Raw genomic sequence first — 15,082 nt, forward strand, 5'->3', positions numbered from 1 at the left:
TAAGCCTTTTTTCTCTTTCAAAGCTTTGTGGCTGCTGAAAAGTCCTTGAATATGTCATACAAATACATCTTGGATGGAAACGCGAACACTTGGCGAACTTACGTTATATATTCGAATATACAGTATTTTAATACTCATTATGAATATCTCATTTACCAAATCAAGTATTTTAAACTAAAATTAGGTATTTCGCAAGTAAAACTAAGTACTTGAAAAAATTCAATAGTTGCAAATTTTTTTTTTAACAATTAAAAAAACTATTAAAAGAAATGGATATATCATCCAAATGTATCTTGGATGGAAATGCGAGCACTTTGTGAACTTACGTTGCATATTCGAATATTCAGTATTTTAATACACATCCTGAGTATCTCATTTACCAAATCAAGTCTTTTAAAATTGAAATTAGGTATCTCACAATTAAAACTAAGTATTTGAAAAAGTTCAATGCTTAGTTACGAATTGTTTATTTTAACAATAAAAATAAATAATTAAATAAAATGAACATGGCATCCAAATGCATATTATATGAAAATGCGAGCATTTGGTGAACTTACGTTTCATATTCGAATATCCAGTATTTTAATACCCATTTTGAGTATCTCATTTACCAAATCAAATATTTTAACAATTAAAACTAAGTACTTGAAAAAGTTCAATGATTAGTTATGAATTTGTTTTTTTAACAATAAAAAAATAATTAAATGAAATGAACATGTCATCCAAATACATCTTGGATGGAAATGTGAGCATTTGGTGAACTGACGTTGCATATTCTAATATCCAGTATTTTAATACACATTCTGAGTATTTCATTACCAAATCAAGTATTTTAAAATTAAAATTAGGTATTTGACAAATAAAACTAAGTACTTCAAAAAGTTCAATGCTTAGTTGCAAATTCGATTTTCTTTTAAAAATTAAAAAAATATTTAAATGAAATGTGCATGTCATCTAAACGCATCTTGGATAGAAATGCGAGACTTGGTGAACTTACATTGCCTACTAGAATATCCAGTATTTTATTAACTTTTATGAGTATCTCAATTACCAAATCAAGTATTTAAAATTGAAATTAGATATTTCGCAAATAAACGTAAGTACATTAAAAAATGTTCAATGCTTAGTTGCGAATTTTTTAAAAATAAAAATAAAAAAAATTATCGAAATGAACACGTCATCAAAATGCATCTTGGATGAAATGCGAGTATTTGGTGAACTTACGTTGCATATTCGAATATCCAGTATTTTAATACTCATTCTGAGTATCTCATTTACCAAATAAAATATTTTAAAATTGAAATTATGTATTTCGCAAGTAAAACTAAGTACTTGAAAAAGTTCAATGCTTAGTTGCAAATTTGTTTTTTTAATATTAAAAGAAATAATTAAATGAAATGAACATGTCATCCATATAGATCTTGGATGGAAATGTGAGCATTTGGTGAACTTGCATTGCATATTCGAATATTCAGTATTTCAATACACATTCTGAGTATTTCACTTACTAAATCAAGTATTTTAAAATTGAAATTAAGTATTTCGCAAGTAAAACTAAGTATTTCAAAAAGTTCAATTAGTTGCGAATTTTTTTTTAAATAAAAAAATATTGAAATTCAATTTACATGTCATCTAAATTCATCGGGAGTGATAAGTGGAAAGATAAGATGACCAACTAAAATAGATATTTATATAATTTTTTAATTAATTAAAAGGGTAAAAAGATAAAAATACATGAAACATGTAGTAAAAACTAAGTTGATCTTTTGTTATATACTAAAATACAAAAAAAAAAAAAAAAAAAACTGATAGATACTGAATCTTAAATAAATCATAGACTAATGTATTTTTCTCGAAATTGTCCAAAAAATATCTGTTAAAGTGATAGAATTTATTTTTAATGAAAATGGATAGAAGGCCCAGTAATGTATAGTTCGGCCCTCTCTCCATGAAGGTTAAATCTAAAGTTGTTCACATGTAAGGTCAACCAAAGAATATTTAAACCCAACGTGTATTGTTAAGAAAATATGCTTTTGATGTTTGATACCCATTTTGATAAATAAATATTTAATATTTATTTGTTATTAATATTTATAAAGTCTTTTTATGAAAAAAGTTAATTTCACCAAAAAAGAAAGATTCTTGGAACCAATCGTATGTCTGAAAAAAATCTATAATTGTGTTTAAAAATACAGCCCATCCCGTGTCAAAAGCTAACTATTAAAGCTTGTCGCGCGGTAGAAGAGATCCTACTTATGTGGGACTACCTTTACTTCATTTTAACGGATAAGATCTTGTCACACATACAATTTTTTTTTAAAAAATGAGTCTTATATATGTATGGATAAATTTTGACCATCTACCCTAGAGATAGGGGTGATCACGGTGCGGTTTTGCGGTTATTTTGAAAAAATTCAAACCGAATTGCCATATGCGGTCGGTTAGTATTTTGAAAAATTAATTGCGGTTTTACATGAAAAATTAGCCTTGCGGTTTTGAGCGGTTTCAAGCGATTGCGGTCGGTTTACGGTTTTTTAAATGAAAATTAAAATAATAGAACATATATTCTAATTTATTTGAAAACAATAACAATATATTGTCTTCAAATATAAAATATAGTACAAAACATATAAAAATCAAAATAGATAAAACATTAATCAAGATTCAAAACCAAGGTAATAATTTAACAACACAACACATTCACAACAAAAATGACATTTATAATATTTTATCTTTTTTTTTACTTTCAAACTTCAAACAAAATATTGTAACAAAAGAAATATATATTTAATAAAAGACTAATTTGAAGAATAATTAAGAAAAAGATAAGTTTTATTTGTAAAACTAATAATTTTGAATAGAGTTGTGATATAATGAATGATGACTTATTTATAAAAATATGTTATTTACAAATTATTATAATTTTAGGCCTAATATTATGACAAACGATTTCGGCGGTGCGGTTTGGTGCGGTTTTTGACCAAAAAAATAACCGAACCGCGTATGCGGTGCGATTTATGATTAATATTTTTAATCGCGGTTTTTATAAAATATTATGAAACACGGTGCGGTACAATTCGGTTCGGGCGGTTAGTAAAAAAATTTGATCACCCCTACCAAGAGACAATGCTCAAATGAGTAAGATGAAATAAACCCCGTCGCGGATGGGTTCATTGATACGTACGAGAATGACAGAGAAATTGGGGGTTCATTCGACCCTATCCCAGCGAGCACAGCCCGTAAGGGTCGATCCAACAGCTCGGATTTTTCCGAGTCAATTTTTTTATTTTTTTTTTACATAGAGGTGAACCCGGATCACTCATGTGGAGTGATCCGGGCTGTTCCTGCACGGACAGGGTGAACCGAACCGAAATGAAATTGGGAGGGCAATTTCTTAAAGTAATGTACTCAATTATTGCCCTCCCATATACGAATCTTTGGTTGACGCGTGTATCTATATACGCACATATATATACAATACAATTAATAAGGCGTGGCAGAAGAAAAGAGACTAGCAGGAATAAGAAAAAGGGAAAGAAAGTCGTGTTCTTTGGTAAAATGGGCAGCGAAGGAGGAGGCATTCATGGCAAGAGGAAGCTCCGATTGTTATGCCTTCATGGGTTTCGAACCAGCGGCGAAATAATCAGGAAACAGGTCACCGGAAAGTAGCCGGAACCCGTGCTGGAAAATTTGGATCTTGTTTGTGTGGATGCCCCCTTTCCCTGCAAGGGGAAATCTGACGTTGAAGGGATATTTGATCCTCCATATTTTGAGTGGTTCCAGTTCAATAAGGTCTATTTTTTGAGTAATCTTTGGCATTCCTATCAAATTTTAGGCTTTTCTGATGCTGTTTCACTTGGGTTTTGGATTATCCATTGTTTATTTTTTGTCTGAATTTCAGGAGTTTTCAGAATATCAGAATTTTGACGAGTGTCTTGCTTATATCGAGGAATGCATGATTAAACATGGGCCTTTTGAGACGGTCTTCTTGGTTTCTCGCAGGTATCTTTACTTCTATTAATCTCTAGTATGTTCATCTTTTCATGTTTTGAAAATTTCCCCCGTCTTAGGCCACGTTTCTTACCTTGATTTGTTCAGGAGAATTGGTGGGATAAAGAAGATTTTTATTTAATTTGCTGGTATGGACTGATATTGTTTTGCAGGGTGTTTGTCTTACAAAGGTACGATGATAAAATTTGTGGTAATACTTGGGGGAGCTAAGTTAAGAGTAAAATGATAAGTCATTTTCTCTGCCATTCTCGTAAGCTGTAACAATTGACATTTCCATTCAATGGACAACAGCGTACCAGAAGAATAAATAAAATATTAATCTTTTGAATTTGGAAAAAGAATATTTTAATTAATGGAAGACTCTGCCTACTGTCCGCCCGTGAAAGCACAATAAAGAAAAAAAATTAACTGTATGTGCCGACGAAGTACTGCGGCAATAAAAATGAGTTTGCAAATTTGGTCCTGCATTTGTTTAGTTTGTTTGTAAATTTAGTAATTTCTTTATGTTATTTTCACTTTTCATTATTCAGGTCTTTTAGGATAGGTATCATCTTATATTTGGGAATAAAATGTGTTACTACTTTGTCATGTTAATCTTGGTAATTTTTTGGAAAACAGATGGGTTGTGAAAAACAAAAAAAAAAGATTATAAAAAATAATGATAGATAACAAGATTGATCAGTAAAATTTTCATTCGGGATAGGCTGTATTTTAAAAAAAATAATGATAGATTTTTTTTTTCATACGTACGATTGATTCCAGGAATCTTTCTTATTTGGTGAAAACAATTTTTTTCATAAGAAGACGTTTATAAAATTTTAATAACAAAACACTTATTTAACACAAAACTGATAAGAGGAATCTTTCTTATTTTTCCATGTCCCATCACATGTCAAAATCAGAATTCTTTTTATTTTCTCACTTTAAATTTCCTATTTGCTGCACAAATGTCGTTGGAAATATGCAGTCTTTTCTTATTGTGTGGAAATTCAATTTCAGCACCCGCTGGTGAAGCTACATTTCTTTTTTGTTATAAAATCTGATTATTGTGTTCCTGTCACATATGTTTCTTTATTTAATTGAATCTAACTCAAGTGTATAAGCAAGCTTTCGCCACGTATTGTTGAAGAACGCAAGGTAAAAAGTGAAAAGATCGATGATCAGATAATATATTTGAAAGCTCATACTATTCTTTTTTTCTATTTTGTTTATCTGGTATAACCATGTTTCTTGTTTTCTGTTTCAAATTGTTTCTTCTAAATCTAATTTTTGTTTGCTCAAAAGATATGTTTGAAAGATCATTATGTTTTTCTTTATTTCGTTGATCTTTTTTTTTACGATTTATTTTTTTTAGTAAATGAGTATTTTAACTTCTGAAAGATTTTTAAATAAAAATACATTTCTTTTCAATTTTTTTCTATTAGCACCAAATCCACCACTCATCAAGAAGATGATGCACATATTTTCTACTATTATTTTCTTACTTTTAAGCATTATTGTAGTTTTTATGGGATTTTCTTTGTTTTTAAATTAAAAAAATTTATTTCCAAGAACGATAAGTTGATTTGTTCAGTTTCCTGTAGAGACACCAAGAACTATAAGTAAAGCAAGTGGTAGGAGATCCAGTGGAAGTGAGATGCATCCATGCGGCTTGCCAGTTGTGGGGATCATGGAAAGAGATTCCAAGATTTCCGTATTGATAGATCTTGAAAGTTGTCCTGTCCTTAGCTGGAGAGTATCAAATCTGGATTTTGTCACATAGTCGATTCTCTAAGAGGATTGATATACTGCAGCAGAGATATATCCATCAATATATATGCAGACATCAATCGTATCCCCGAAAATCATACAAAAGCACTACAACAAAGCAGAATTGCATTGTCACACGTTGAGCACATAAGTATGCATGTTTTCATATTCATTTTTCGTTATTTTTTTATGTTGATTTTAAGTTGATGGTCATCATTTCTTTAAATGCGACAGACCACAAAATGTTACAGGACTTTGGAATTTGGGCCCAAAAAAACGAACCTCCCATTAATTTGCTGATCATATCGGGCGACACAGGTTTTTGGCCTACAATGAAAACTTTTAGATATTATAAATATAATATTATGATGGCATGTCGTCCTTCCAAGTATAGAAATTATCCTCCAGCAAATACTTTAGTGATAGGAAATTTGTTCACTGCCCAAATTGAATTATACTAGTAAATTTCTTGTAATATTTACATTTACTTCTTGAAATTCGGTTAAATTTAGTTGTCTTGAACTTCAATATGAATCTTGTCATTCAATACTTGTGAATTGAAATGGTGATTCCGTTGTATTGAATGGAAAAATTCATTCAAAACAATGAAATTTAACCGAAAATTTCAAGAAGTAAAGGTAAATATCACAACAAATTTACTAGAAAAATTCTATTTGAGCAGGGTATAAATTTCTAGCACCAACTGATTCCAGCAGATGATGGTGTTTGCTAGAGGATACTTTTGGAACTTGGAATTATATTTATATTTGATCAAATTTTTCATTGTAGACCAAAAACCAGTGTCGTCTGATACGATGAGCAAATTAACGGGAGGTTCGTTTTTTGGGCTCAAGTCGCAAAGTCCTCCAATGTTTTGTGGCCTTCCGCATCTTTCCCTGTATCAAAGAAATAACAACCACCAAATTAAAATCAATATATGTATGAAAATACGAGTACCTATGTGCTCAATATGTGACAATGTAATTCCGCTTTTTTGTAATGTTTTTGTGTGTGTTTTGGACATACTTTGGCCTCTGCATATGCATTGATGATTATATCTCTGCTACTGTACCCCAATTCTCTAAGAACCTTGAATATGTGACAACTCAAACTTGGTATGTTTTTGCCGGGGACAGGCAGTTTTCAAGGTTTATCCATACAGAAATTTTGGCGTCTTTCTCCTCGATCCCCGCAAGTGGCAAACCAGTTGGATGATTTTCACTGCGACTAGATTTGTCGCTTGGATGCTTCTCGATGCGACTAGATCCACTGCCACTTGCTCTGCTCATGGTTCCTTGTGACTGCCTCTACGGGAAATTGATCAAATCGTAATAATGAACATAATCAAGAACTTATCGATCCTGGAACTAAGTTTTTTTAAAAAAACAAAAAATTCCATAAAGAACACAACAATGCCTAAAAGTAAGAGTCACAAGTAACCATGAGCAGAGCAAGTGACAGTGGATCTAGTCGCAGTGAGAATCATCCAAGCGGCAAATCTAGTCGCAGTGAAAAGCATCCAAGCGGTTTGCCACATGCGAGGATTGAAGAGAAAGACGCCAAAATTTCTGTATGGATAAACCTTGAAAACTGCATGTCCCCGGCAAAAACATACCAAGTTTGAGTTGTCACATATTCAAGGTTCTTAGAGAATTGGGGTACAGTAGCAGAGATATAATCATCAATGCATATGCAGAGGCCAAAGTATGTCCAAAACACACACAAAAACATTACAAAAAAGCGGAATTACATTGTCACATATTGAGCACATAGGTACACGTATTTTCATACATATATTGATTTTAATTTGGTGGCTGTTATTTCTTTGATACAGGGAAAGATGCGGCAGACCACAAAATGTTGGAGGACTTTGCGACTTGGGCCCAAAAAAACGAACCTCCCGTTAATTTGTTAATCGTATTAGGCGACATTGGTTTTTGGCCTACAATGAAAACTTTGATGAAATATAATATTATGATGGCATGTGGCCATTCCAAGTTCCGAAAGTATCCTCCAGCAAACACCATCATCTGCTGGAATCAGTTGGTGGTAGGAAATTTATACTCTGCTCAAATAGAATTTTTCTAGTAAATTTATTGTGATATTTACCTTTACTTCTTGAAATTTTCGATTAAATTTCATTGTTTTGAATTAGTTTTGCCATTCAATACAACAGAATCATCATTTCAATTCACAAGTATTGAATGACAAGATTCATATTGAAGTTCAAGACAACTAAATTTAACCGAATTTCAAGAAATAAATGTAAATATTACAACAGATTTACTAGTATAATTATACTTGGGCAGGGTACAAATTTCCTAGCACTAACTAATCTCAGCACATGACAGTATTTGCTGGAGGATAGTTTCTGTACTCGTCTGCTATCATAATATTATATTTATAATATCTCAAAGTTTCCATTGTAGGTCAAAAATCTGTGTCACCCGATATGATCAGCAAATTAATGGGAGGTGTTTTTTTTGGGCCAAAATTCCAAAGTCCTCCAACATTTTGTGGTCTGCCGCATTTAAAAAAATGATGACCATCAAGTTAAAATCAACATAATAAAATAACGAAAAATGAATATGAAAAATATGCATACTTATGTACTCAACGTGTGACAATGTATTTCCGCTTTGTTGTAGTGGTTTTGTATGATTTTCGGGAATACGATTGATGTCTGTATATGCATTGATGAATATATATCTGCTATAGTACTCTAATCCTCTTAGAGCGTAAACTATGTGACAACCCAGATTTGATACTTTTCGGCTGGGGACATGACAACTTTCAAAATCTATGCATACAGAAATCTTGGCATCTCTTTCCATTATCCCCGCAATTGGCAAGCCACATGTATGCATCTCACTTCCACTATATCCACTACCACTTGCTTTACTCATAGTTATCTGTGTCTCTACACGGAAGTTAAAATACGCAATTACTAACAAAAATAGATTGTAAAGAAAGAAATAAAAAATAAAGAACAGAATGATCTTTCTAATATATTCTTCGAACCAACATAAATAGATTTAGAATAAACAATATGAAACGGAAAACAAGAAACATGGTTATAATGGATAAACAAAATAAAAAAAAAAAGAACAGAATGAGCTTTCAAATATATTCTCCCATCATCGATCTTTTCACTTTTTACATTGAGTTCTTCAATAATCTGTGGCGAAATTTTGCCGCTCATGCACTTGAGTTGAATTCAATTAAATAAAGAATCACATGTGACAGGATTTTGATAACGAAGAAGCTTCACCAGCGGGTGCTGAAAGTGAACACATTAAGAGAATAATGCATATTTCCAACGCAGTAAATGAGAATTTAAAGTGAGAAAATGAGAAGAGTTCTGATTTTGACACGAAAAAAAATAAGAAAGATTCCTGGAAATCCATCTTATGAGTTTTGGGTGAAACAAGTTTTTTGGTTATTAATATTTTATTAACGTCTTTTTTATGAAAAAATTGTTTTCATCAAATAAGAAAAATTCTTGAAAACAATTTTTTTTCATAAAAAAAAGTTTATATCAACTCATGTCATAAAGAAAAATTGTCTTTCTTAATTGATCTTTGATGAAATCATTCGTGGAATCTACTCATGTGATAAGAAAAATTGTCTTTATATCTTTCTTAAATAAATTTTTTAAGAAAATCGATAAAATTTTAGGTTTGAAAATTTTACTGAATAATGAAAAGTGAAAAGAATAATATAAAGAAATTACTAAATTTACAAGCAAACTAAAGAAATGTAGTATCAAATTTTCAACCTCATTTTTTTCATAATGAATGGCAGAGTAAATTGATTATTAAATCCTGTCACGGGTTCATTGATTGTTAAAGCTTGCTCATGCACTTGAGTTGGATTCGATTAAATAAAGAATCACATGTGATAGGAACACAATAATCAGACTTTGATGGAACGTAACAAAGAAGAAATGGTGAACATGTATTATCTCGTTTCATATCACATGAGCAGTTTGACATGTACAATAATAGATCATTGCAGGAGCCTCCGTTGGCCGAAGGTATCAATTCCATGTTCATCGACATTGTTGGTAGGGTGAATCTTTAGAGGGTTTATGGCATCGGCTCAGTCACAATCATGGTTAACAATTGCGGTCGCGGAGGTCACCGTTCCAGTTCTCATGACATTTCGCGGAACGGTCACGGCACGAATATGTTTAAAAAATTACTATAACCAGTCCAGAGTTGATTTTGTTGTTTTACAAGATCATATGATCTTGTACTAATATTACGGTCACGGCACGTAGGCAAATGATTTCTGTTTTCGGTGCTGCCTTACATGTTCAAGTATGATAGTGTCCATGGACAATGGAAGCGGCATGTGGTGTGAAAGATGAGAAGATCCTTCTTTTTGGTGAACAACCAGTCCAAAAATATTCAGTTTCAGGTCGAATTCTCGCTCTTCCCTCTCTATGATCTTGTATTTGTGTTGAGCGGTGAGGAAAACTGAAAAGAATATGTAGAAATCCAGAGTTGATTTTGTTGTTTGGTTTACAATTTGTAGAAATCATGAGGAGATTCCATGGGGTGAAACTGGTGCAGAGTTTGTCGTGGAGTCTACTGGAGTCTTCATTGACAAGGATATGGCTGCAGCACACTTGAAGGTTAAATACTCATGTATTTTCTGCAACTTGATTGATTAGCCAGTTTCCCGGGGCAGACCACGTGCTCAGGCTAGAGCAGCTCAAATCAAACATTGTCTCCAATGCTAGTTGCACCACTAATGGACTTGCTCCATTGGCCAAGGTTTGATGAACAATATTCTTCTTCTTCTGCCCTTGATTCTCTGTTTGCAGAGCCATTCCTTCTGAGCTTATGGATTCTTGCAGGTCATTCATGACAGGTTTGGCATTGTGGAGTGCCAGATGACCACTGTACACTGTCCACGCCATCACTGGTGATTTTTTTGATTGATTATCGGTAGGGTTGACCCGTTTCACAGATAAAGATTCGTGAGACCGTTTCACAAGACACCAACTCTATATGCATTATCCGATACATTCTTCACCCTGTTACAGATCAAGCATCTTTGACGCCAAGGCTGGGCTTGCACTGAACAAGAACTTCGTGAATGAGGTTATAGGTGAACACGATCGAGTCTCATATCGAGTAGGGATGATTTTGTTGATTCCTAAAGGGATAGGTTTTCTTTATAATGTTGTGTTATTTTTTGCACCTATCGAGTGATTGACTTGATCGTCCACTTTCCTCTCCCAACTAATGAATCACGAAGCTTTTATTCTAATGATGTATTTACGATAAACACATTCAATATATTTCACTTAGCGATAAATCACTCGTCTTTAAATCCGCTTCAATCAAACTCTCTTCAATATATTATGGATTGTCCTCTCTCAAAAACGTCAGATTCCTCTCCCAATGAATGAATCACGAAGCTTTGATTGTATATGCACACCACTAGCAATTGAAACTCTCATAATCAAAATGAATATAGTGGTAATGTCAAAACCGACCTTATTGTAGCAATTGTTGCGGCACATAACGAATAGTTTGATTTTTTCTCCTTCAAAGTCATCTTCCTTCAACTGAAAATTCCACAATATTCTAAAAGTATTAGCAAGGCTGTATTTTCACAAAATCTCATCAGCAAATTCAACAAATCTTGCTTGCATCTTATCATTATTGAATCTAGAGTTTGAAAGATTAGCAACACGAACCTAGACACTTTTCTAATACAAATCCATCATTAATTAATCATTAAATATATAAATCATGATAAACTTTATCAACATTAAATATATGGACCGGAAATATATCAAAGTGGAGTAAGTCTCTTGTGAGATGATCTAGCGAATCTTTACCTGCGAGATGAGTCAACCTTACTGATATTCATCATAAAAAATAATTATTTTTCATGGATGACCCAAATAAGATATTTGATTCACGAAATTGATCCGTGAGACCATCTCACAATAATTTTTGTTATCAAAGTGAGACATCATATCACCAAAACTAAATCAAATGAAAATTCCAAACTGAAACCTACAATATTAGAAATTAAAAATTAAGAATCATCTGAACAAATATGTTTAGTGTTTTATAAGTGAAAAAAACTTGAAGTATATGTTCGGAGAAAATTTTTATAAAAAAAATTATGAAAATATTTTTTAAAGAATGTGTTATCTAATAAGTATAATTTTTTAAAAATATTTGAAAGATGTTTTTGATATTTTTATAATAATGGAAAAAGTTGTTCTAACACTTCAACTTACATATTTATTCTACAACTTTTAAAACATTATTTAAAGTTTTTTTTTTTTGTAAACAAGTAAAAGTTGTTATCCAAACGAAACTTAATCAATCGATAACTTCAAGATTAAATCAACAACATGAGAAATTAAAATTTCCACAGTCCAAAAAGATCAAAACAAGCCAATTAAAATAATGCACTCAACAGGTCATGTGCATTGGCTGGCAGGACTACTGGACTAGCTAGCTAACTGTCTCGACCTTATTCTGCAACTTTTCTCATTTGATTTGAGCTTAATTTTTTTTTTTTTTTACAAAAACAAATTAAATAAAATTACGAGTTTTTCCTTTACTCGAACATTTCTTTCCTCACGAAGACAATCTACAATATTCATCACTCCTGTATTTAAAATAACATAAAAAACCCGATTATGTTCGGATGAAATATTTTTGGATAAGATTTTAGCATAGACAGCGTTGATGCGAATAATTTACGGGATTCTTGAGCCAACTCATTAACTTCCAAACATCAAATGCTTGTATAAAGTAAATAGACAACAACTTTGGTTGGCCTATTTTGTTGGATCACATCATTGCGATTATTTCTTCAAAGTGGAAACACCTCATTACAATTAATGTTATCGTTAGACCATTGCAAGCATTAAATCGTTCCTTTATTAGTTATGTGATTATAATTTTGGCCCTTTTTTTCTGGCATGAGCGTGTAGGCCTACTAGCTTAGACATAGAAAAACACTTGGCTAACTCGAATGAAAATAGTGACAAATAGTTTTTTTAAAACAAAAGAAATAAAGAGAAGTTGAAGCAAAACCCCAAATGTATAATATGGACCGAACACTTTTCGTTTTATCAAGCGTTATAGCTGGTGGTAACAGTGCAACTCAGATAACAGTGCAACTCAAATATTCTAAATTGCACAATAGATCAAGCGTTACATCTCGATTGCTCTACATGACATGAACAATTATTGCACCCCAACATATAATTTTCGGCTAAATCTTCATTGATTTGGATCATCTATTGTGTTGAATTTACATTATTATGTGATCATCTTTTTTAATCTGACAACTTTTAAAATTTATCTCATATGATGTGATATCCACATGATGATCACGTGATCATCTCCTGTAAAAAATGCACATCATCGAATGCTGTTTTTTCAACACAGTAGGTGATCTAAATCCAATCTTCATGTTTCTTGATGATTTTTCTTTTTCTTTTTCTTGTTTGGGCGCTCCATGAAGCACTTTAATTTTTATTTATTTATTTATAAAATAGTTTTTTTTAGGTTAAGAGAAACACTTTTATCCCACAAGATTTTGTGTAGATTATACTTGCCATTATTGTACAAGTGTAGGCTAGTTCTCTTTATTTAAAAAATAAAATAAAAATCATGGGGTCTTTTTTCGAAGGAATGCGATTTTCTTTAGCCATTAACTTTTTGAAAGAAATTATAGTCCTTTGGGTCCTATTACTTTTGCTTGTTTTTCTTTTAATTTTTTCTGTCCAATTGTCTTTTTCCTATCTATCTTGTGCCGTAAGGAATAATAAATTAAAAGGTTGACATTTATATATATTATACATAAATCAATTACATTTTTTCTATAATTCTTTAAAAAAAATACAAATTTGCAATATAACGTGCACCAAGTAAAGAGAAAAATTATGCGATGGCTTGATACATACGTATCGAATATTGACGAGTAATAAATAATGCAATAAATATCTTTGATATTCACAATAAATTATAATATCTAGTCCAGAATAAAAAGATTGAATATAAAATCATTAGATAATAATAAAATATATTTCTTTATTACTTCTGGAAAAAATATATTAACCCAAAGTAGACGTTGAATCTCTGTAATCTGGAGAATATTAAAGAAAATTCCTAAGAAAGAGTAAATTAGCATTTTATTTATGACAGATCTCTCTAGTTTGACTGCAAATTTTGAAATATCCACGATTAAATAAATTATTGTGAATCAGATTTTTTTATTTCAATGTTTAAGCACGTATTTAAAAGTAAAAAAGAAAAAGAAAAAAGTAATCGATATAAATTAGCAAATAAATAAATATATTAAAATCCAGTAAATATTACAACTATTATTATTTAAAGTATATTTTATTTAAAAATAGAAAGGCAGAGAAAAGGGATTTTGCACATAATTTTGTATTCGCCAATTTATTTAGTGAATAAAATATTTGTAATAATTCAAGGAATTGCCTAAGTGAATTGTAAATGGTCTGAACCTGGCAAAGATTATGTTTACCGGACATACCCAAAAACGGTATCAAGATTTGGAATTTGGGGTACCATTTTTCAGGGAAAAAAAGGAAAAAGAATCGCAACGTCAAATGAATTATTTATTATTGTATTTGATATATTGATTGAGTATAACTGTTATTTTTAAAAAATAATTGATAATTTATTAGATGAAGATTTTTGATTATTTTTGAACATTTTTAAAAATATTTATATTAACGTTCTAATTAAATAATACTAATATTGATATATGAATAATAAATATAAAAAAAATAACGATTACAGTTTTTTAATAAAAAATTGAAAAACGTAATATTATATAATAAAAATGTATAATTTATTTAATATTTTAGAGAGTATGAAGAATTAAATATATAAAAATAATTCAAAACGAAAAATCGTATTTGAAATTAAATGAAATGATACGATCAATCTAAAATTTTATTTTTTTTAAAGAAAAATATAATTTATATTTATTTATTTACTTTCAAAATACCTAAAATGGCCTCAAATTATTTTTAAACATATTGATATAAATATATAATGTCTTTTATATATTTTTCTTTTATTAAATATAATACAATATGAAAATTAATTCACAAAAAATTCTTATGGAACTTTGTCATGAGTTAATTTGTGGGACGAATCTTCTATCCAATCCGCTCAAACTCATATGAAAAAAATAATTTTATTTTAAAACTATTATTTTTTACTCAAAATTTAGACCAAGTTGTCTCCCATTAATATAAATACGTGAGACTATCTCACAAAAAAATTTACTCAAACTAATT

The 15,082-nt window shown here is 30.7% G+C and overlaps 1 long non-coding RNA gene across 2 annotated transcripts; it reads left to right on the forward strand.

Annotated features, from left to right (window-relative positions):
* Nucleotides 1-3,380: 3,380 nt before the first annotated feature.
* Nucleotides 3,381-11,088, forward strand: LOC140807275 (uncharacterized). Of its 2 annotated transcripts, XR_012112654.1 has the most exons (7): nt 3,381-3,792; nt 3,902-4,002; nt 4,099-4,181; nt 9,768-10,182; nt 10,300-10,541; nt 10,625-10,692; nt 10,814-11,088. It is a non-coding gene; the product is annotated as an uncharacterized lncRNA (long non-coding RNA). The 2 variants fall into 2 exon arrangements; XR_012112653.1 differs by lacking the exon at nt 4,099-4,181 and having other exon boundaries at nt 10,814-11,087.
* Nucleotides 11,089-15,082: the final 3,994 nt, after the last annotated feature.

Source organism: Primulina eburnea, chromosome 12 (genome assembly GCF_022965805.1).
Source record: "Primulina eburnea isolate SZY01 chromosome 12, ASM2296580v1, whole genome shotgun sequence".
NCBI classification, from domain to species: domain Eukaryota; kingdom Viridiplantae; phylum Streptophyta; class Magnoliopsida; order Lamiales; family Gesneriaceae; genus Primulina; species Primulina eburnea.